Below are 6,783 nucleotides of genomic sequence, written 5' to 3' on the forward strand. Positions count from 1 at the left end.
TGACTGGGAACCAAAGCGTCCGGATGAATGAGGCTCCACTGTATATATATATATATATATATATATATATATATATATATATATATATATATATATATATATATATATATATATATATATATATATATATATATATATATATACAATGTATATATATATATATATATATATATATAGAAAGCACTACAAAAACCAACAACACTGTATATCCTAAGTGTCGGATCTACTAGATAGATACAAGGTCAAGGATGGAAATTTATATAAAGCACTAAAAATGACCAACGACACGAACAATAGAAATTGTCAAATTTTCGGGACGCCCTGTCCCTTCCTCAGGATTAAGAAGTCATAAAAACAAAGGAAATAGAAAAACAAAAACGGCTAGCACTACTACTAAACTACCAAACACTATTTATTTACAATGTTACATGTTGAATTTGAATTTTATAATCAGTTGTAAAGAAATAAATCCGGACCGCTATGAAATGCGTCCGGTCTCTCGGGTGTACTCTGGTGAAGCAATTTCATTATGGGGGAACAACCAAACATTTTCAGTTGGGTGATTACCAAGCAAAAATTCCTTGTCAAGCAAAATTACAAAAAAAATTATTAAACGTTATTATTGAGGGATCACAGGAATAAACTACATATAGTTATGTTTTCTACAGTTTACTGTATGTCGATTAATAGATGTTTGAGCTCAACAAAGTTGTGGTCAAAATTCTGGTAAGCCATCACTTGTCAGAAATATAAATGTGATTTGGGAGAGTACGATGGCCTGTTGCAACTACTAATGAAATAACGCTCACTATTAAAATATTAATTTCAATAGTGGTTGAAAATACATTTCAAAACCCAAACAAGGTGGTTTCACTATTGAAACAAGAGACCCATGGGCCACATCGCTAACGAGAACATTGGCTATGAAAAAGCATAAATCAGTTTAGTATTGAAAAGTTTACAGGGGTTGGGGGGGGGGGGGGGTTGTGGCAAACTTGAATTTTATACACTACCAAAGGATGCTCCTATATCATTATAACTAATGGCTTCGCTGCTCTTGAACAGAGGATTTTTAAAGATTATTTCCTTTATATTCATTGTGCCCCCCCCCCCCCCACCCTTATCCCCGGCGGGGAGGGGGGGGGGGCATGCGTTAAACAGATTTAAATCTACATTACCTTAGGATGCTTCCATTTTAATATGACTAATCATGGCTCTACTGTTCTTGAGCAGAGGATTTTAAAGATTTATTTCTTATATATTCCTATGTTAAAATTTGATCCCCCATTGTGACCCAACTCTACCCCCGGGGGTCATCATTTGAACAAACTCGAATCTACACTACCTGAGAATGCTTCCATATCAATATGACTAAACATGGCTTTTCTGTTCTTGAGAAGAATTTGAAAGATTTTTCCTATTTATTCCTGTGTAAAACTTTGATTCCCCATTGTTGCCCCATCTTATCCATGGGGTCATCATTTGAAAAAAAAAAATCGAATCTACACTACCTGAGGATGCTACCATATCAATATGACTAATCATAGCTTTGCTTTTCTTGAGAAGATTTTAAAAGATTTTTTTCCTATTTTTCCCTATGTAAAACTTTGATCCCCCATTGTGGCCCCACCCTAACCCCAGGGGTCATCATTTGAACAAATTCGAATCTACACTACTTGAGGATGCTTCCATATTAATGTGACTAAACATGAATTTCCTGTTCTTGAGGAGATTTATTTCCAGGCTTTTTGACATCATTGACAGCTGCTTTTTCAATAAAAATGGAACTCGTAAATTTACTTACCTTGTCATTGGTCATTTGCAAAATTATTTTGTTAAAAACAATTTTATTGAACACACAAGTACTCTAAAAATGATATTGAAAAGATGCTTGTGTTTCTGATTGACAATATCTATTTGGTTTTTGGATACCAGGCCCCAAGACCATAAACTGAGAACAGACTTAAGTCAAAATTTTAAACCAATATAACTTTTGAAATAATTTTGATAATGAAACAAAATTTTTATCATATATTTGAATTTAAATGTTATGTAAAATTGCAAATTTTTAAGCAAATACATTAAATAAAACTCAAGATATTAAAAATCAAAATTTGGACTTAAGTCTATTCTCAGTTTATGGTCTTGGGGCCTGGTCTTCCAACGATCTGTTGGAATTCCCGTGGGACTTCAGTAGCATTGTGACATCAGGATTCCCATGGGTATTAATTGTGCCCTGTTGTTAGCATTCATATGAAGCATTATTTATTCAAAATCTTGTACATGAGAAAAAAAATCTCTTGTTTTAGCCTTCAACTCGAGATTTAGATATATCGATGACGTATTATCAATTAACAATAATTATTTCCATTCATATGTCCACACGATATATCCCAGTGAGCTTGAGATGAAAGATACCACAGAGTCAGACACATCTGTTTCATATTTGGATATATTACTAGAAAAGGACGTTAATGGTAATCTAACGACCAAGCTTTATGATAAACGTGGTGACTTTAACTTTTCAATTGTTAACTTCCCTTACTTATGCAGCAATATACCCTTATGACCCTTATCACCTGCATATGGGGCGTATATCTCTCAGTTGATTCGATACGCAAGAGCATGCTCTACCTGTACGTATGAACAATTTTAAAAACGAGGTAAGTTATTGACAAACAAATTAATGAAACAAGAATATCAATAGTCTCGTTTAAAGTCATCATTTCGTAAGTTCTATGGTCTATAAAATGACCTTGTCAGCAAATACAAACTATCATTAAGTCATATGCTGACTGACGTTTTTCATGCTATAATTGTTAAACAATTATTTATTATTTACACACTGTTCCGTTATTTACCGATCATGACAAGGAGCACATAGCGGGTGTGACCTGTCGGCAGGGGTTGCTCACTCCTCCATGGCACCTGATCCCATTTCTGGTGTTTTTGGAGATCCTTGTTTGCTCTGCTCCTGATTTGTATCGTTTTAATGGACTTTGAATAAATTCTGCTTCATATGAATGCAAAAAAAGGTCTGCTAACAACGGGGCGCAATTGGTACCCATGGCAAATAGATATTGTTAATCTGACAGGAACTGAAGTAAACATCCCCTGTTGTCTGGTCACACCCGTCACTTTTTTTTTTGATGATCGGGCAAACGGTAAAATCCGTAGACAATTCAGTGTGTAAATGAAATCATTGCTTTAGCAAATTAAGATGGAACCACTACTCACAAGCGATAAAAAATTATAGACTCAATAGGCTTCCACCTCTTGCCACCAGACATATTTGCATTTAGCAAGAAAACACTGAAAGGTGAAAAGGTTTTCTTAAGGTTTTATTCACAGTATTAGCATTAGACAAGCACATCCTCAACTTTGTTTCTAGAAGGTTATAAATCATTTTATACAATTCAAACAATTTGAGCTTAAATCTAATTTGTCCCTCAAATACAAGGTTTAATTAGTTGTTGTAAAACTTCAGGTTATTTGACATCATTATTCTCTTTGAATCAAACAAACAATATAACAAAAAGAAAAAAGAGATAAATTAGGGAATTTAAGTTCCCCACTTGAGGACAAAAATGTCATCACTTGAGAAATCTCTTTATAAAAGCTCAAAAAGGACTAAAGATATCTTCTGGAAGTCATTTTATGCAATACATGTCGATAAATTTCTGACCTTGCCCTTTCTGACTTTGCCCTTTTGACCTCAAAATCAATTCCATAAGTCACAGAGAGATATAAAAAAAATTCAATGCAAAAATTGAAGAATTTTTTCGAAATCATCAGGATGATGCTCCAAACAATTATGTTTTTTAAAGGACAGAATGATGGACAAACACAAATTAAAATCCCTGTTTTTATTGAAAGCAAAGAAACAGCTATTCATACCGTTACATGTAAATTGTAATCTTGACACTTTTCTTCTAATCTATTGCAAAATATTACAGAATGACTGTTCTTTAGTGCTTATGCTTAACTTTGTGTATCTTTTAGCTGCCTTGAAAGTATGTTTAACTTTATATTTCTTAAGTATTCATGTAACATAGGTTACATGTGCCTCAATATAATGATTAATATAATTTCACTCTGAAGAAAAGTTGTACATAATTATGTGCATGTATAAAGTATTCATGTACATTATACATGCACATAACTATGTCCAACTTTTCTTTGGAGTGAAATTATGATCATTATATTGAGGCACACGTAACCTACTTTAAAGAAATTAAAAAACTTCATTTAGAATTACAAAATATTTCCTTTCAAAAATAATTAACATTAAAATTAGAACCTTTACTACAAATGCCAAGACAATTGAAGATAAAAGCCAAAAAACGTAATGGCACATGAACATTGAACAGTTGTTAAAACCAAACCTTCATAATTTCAGCAATATGCAGACAAACATACACTGTGCTTAATGATAATAAATTATGACCCCCCCCCTCACCCCCCCTCCCCCAAAATGAAAAAAAAAATATTGGTATAAATTAATTCATATGACAACCCTTGAAGCAAGAAAATGTTGGAGACAGATTGGCCATTTGCTCCCAAATAATTTAAAAGGACTACAATAGCACTTTGACTCATAAAAGAATTAAAAAAATAATGTTACAGTATACTTTTTATAAATATAAAATTCTATAACGGCACATACTCTGTAAAAATAGACACAAAAATACATTGTACTGGAAAAAATAAAACAGATCAAAGACTCTTGGCTTTATACCCCTAATAGCCCTATCTAACACAAATTTTTGTACTAACTCTTTGTATACAATAACTGGCAATGATATCGCAGATCAATAATTCCTTTTAAAGTTATAATACCATTTAGAAAAAAAATAATACAGGAACACACAGATTTCATACTTTCATGATTCTGAGTAAAGACAACATATTACATGTACATATGTGTACAAAAGCCCACTGATCAAGAAAAGTATAACATACTCTTGATTTATGAATGAATATTACTATAAACAGAATATTGCACATTTTATATTGTTATAAAATCTATATTAATATTCAAATAGAATTAAAACTCTTAAAAGTATTTAAGTCAAAAATAAAGTTAGCCTAGATAGATACATGTACATGTATGAATATGTTTACATTTAAAATAAAAATTACAATTACCTGGAACATTTTACATTCAATACAAGAGTACTGTAGTGTAAGTAGACCATCTTAATTGGAATGATTTCAATATAATGTACAATAATCAAATATTAATGTATGATGATGTCTTCTCTGCTGGGGAGCTACCCACATCTTACATACACTGTATATAATATACATCACAGTGAACTGTACATTGTATTAACTTGCAAAATAAATACATTTTCAAATATATTTCACGAATATACATGTATATCATGATGCTTCTAGTATAGTTATATACATATATTTACATTTGCAAATGTTTTCTTTTATATAACACTATTAAAAGCAATGCGTATCTATATCTGTATAAACACCGATTCCTCGCGTCATAAACGTTCGACATAATTTCTCAGTGACGTCATAAAATGTCGACGCGCAATCAACAGATCAAACTTGTGCCGTTGAGTTTGAAAAAATAAAACATTTCACACGTTAAAGGTTATAATCAGGCTAAAATATAATATGAATAAGTCACAAATGTAAATACAAGTAATAAGGTATCATTTTAAAACATCTATCGGGATATAAATATGGGTTGGTACAAGATCAAATTTACCATAAAGCCCTTCGGGCTTTATGGAATTTGATCTTGTGACCAACCTGTATTTATATCCCGATAGATGTTTAAAAATGATACCTTATTTCTTAATTGTACAGTTAATGAAAATATCAACTTTAAAGTTTGAACTTATACACACACTACTTACTTTCAATGGTTGATGTTTCAAAGTTTAGGTTACTGTGTCAGTTAAAAAAAAGTGTTTAACATAAAAATCTAAAATGTGTCATGGAAACACTGTCATCACTAAACTTCAAATGAAATAAAGTTCAATAACATGATTAAGATAAGATTGTTCATGATGGCTAAATAAATTATGCAAACAATTTAAGATAAAAAAAATTATTAAAAAAAAAAAAGAAAGAAAAAAGAAAATTAAACTGTATGAAAAGCAAATACATTTTCATGAAATCTTTAGCAAAGTTGTTTTACAGGACTTAGTGTACATGTAGTTTACATAATTCATGAGACATTTAACTATTTTCTGATAAACATGAGCCCCCAAACAATTTATTTACACAAAGTAAAAGGACATTTTAGTTACATGTACTTCATATAAGGGTCATACCCTTTGCAAAATATCTTATCCATGTAAATATGCATTTATGTCTTAATTCAATAAATTTTCATAAACAGTCAAACATCGTTTTATCAAACTTGATGGGACCAAGAAAAAAAACTTATCCAAAGATTGAAGATATCGAAAGCGATATACTTAGAGAAGAAGTGGTGAGATTTCCAAATTACTTTGACATATCCATGGTATTCGAGATATCGGTGTTCAAGATAACCAAAGTTCAACTGAACCTTTAAATTTATCCTTATTTAGTATCTTACCTATAAGGGATGCATGATTTTATTGGTATACTGTCATTTTTAATTGCACAATATGTATCATAATACAAAAACTAAAATACCCATATTTAGGTACATAATCATAAATTTCATAAATTATCTATTTGTTCAAACTTTCAAATTACAATTACAGGAAGTTAAAAAAATGAATAAAATGAGAGAATGGCATTATAGCATCTAAACATGCTTTATAT

This window comes from Saccostrea echinata, unplaced genomic scaffold, assembly GCF_033153115.1.
Source record: "Saccostrea echinata isolate AGI-Se365-2 ecotype Australia unplaced genomic scaffold, CSIRO_AGI_Sech_v1 ptg000028l, whole genome shotgun sequence".
NCBI classification, from domain to species: domain Eukaryota; kingdom Metazoa; phylum Mollusca; class Bivalvia; order Ostreida; family Ostreidae; genus Saccostrea; species Saccostrea echinata.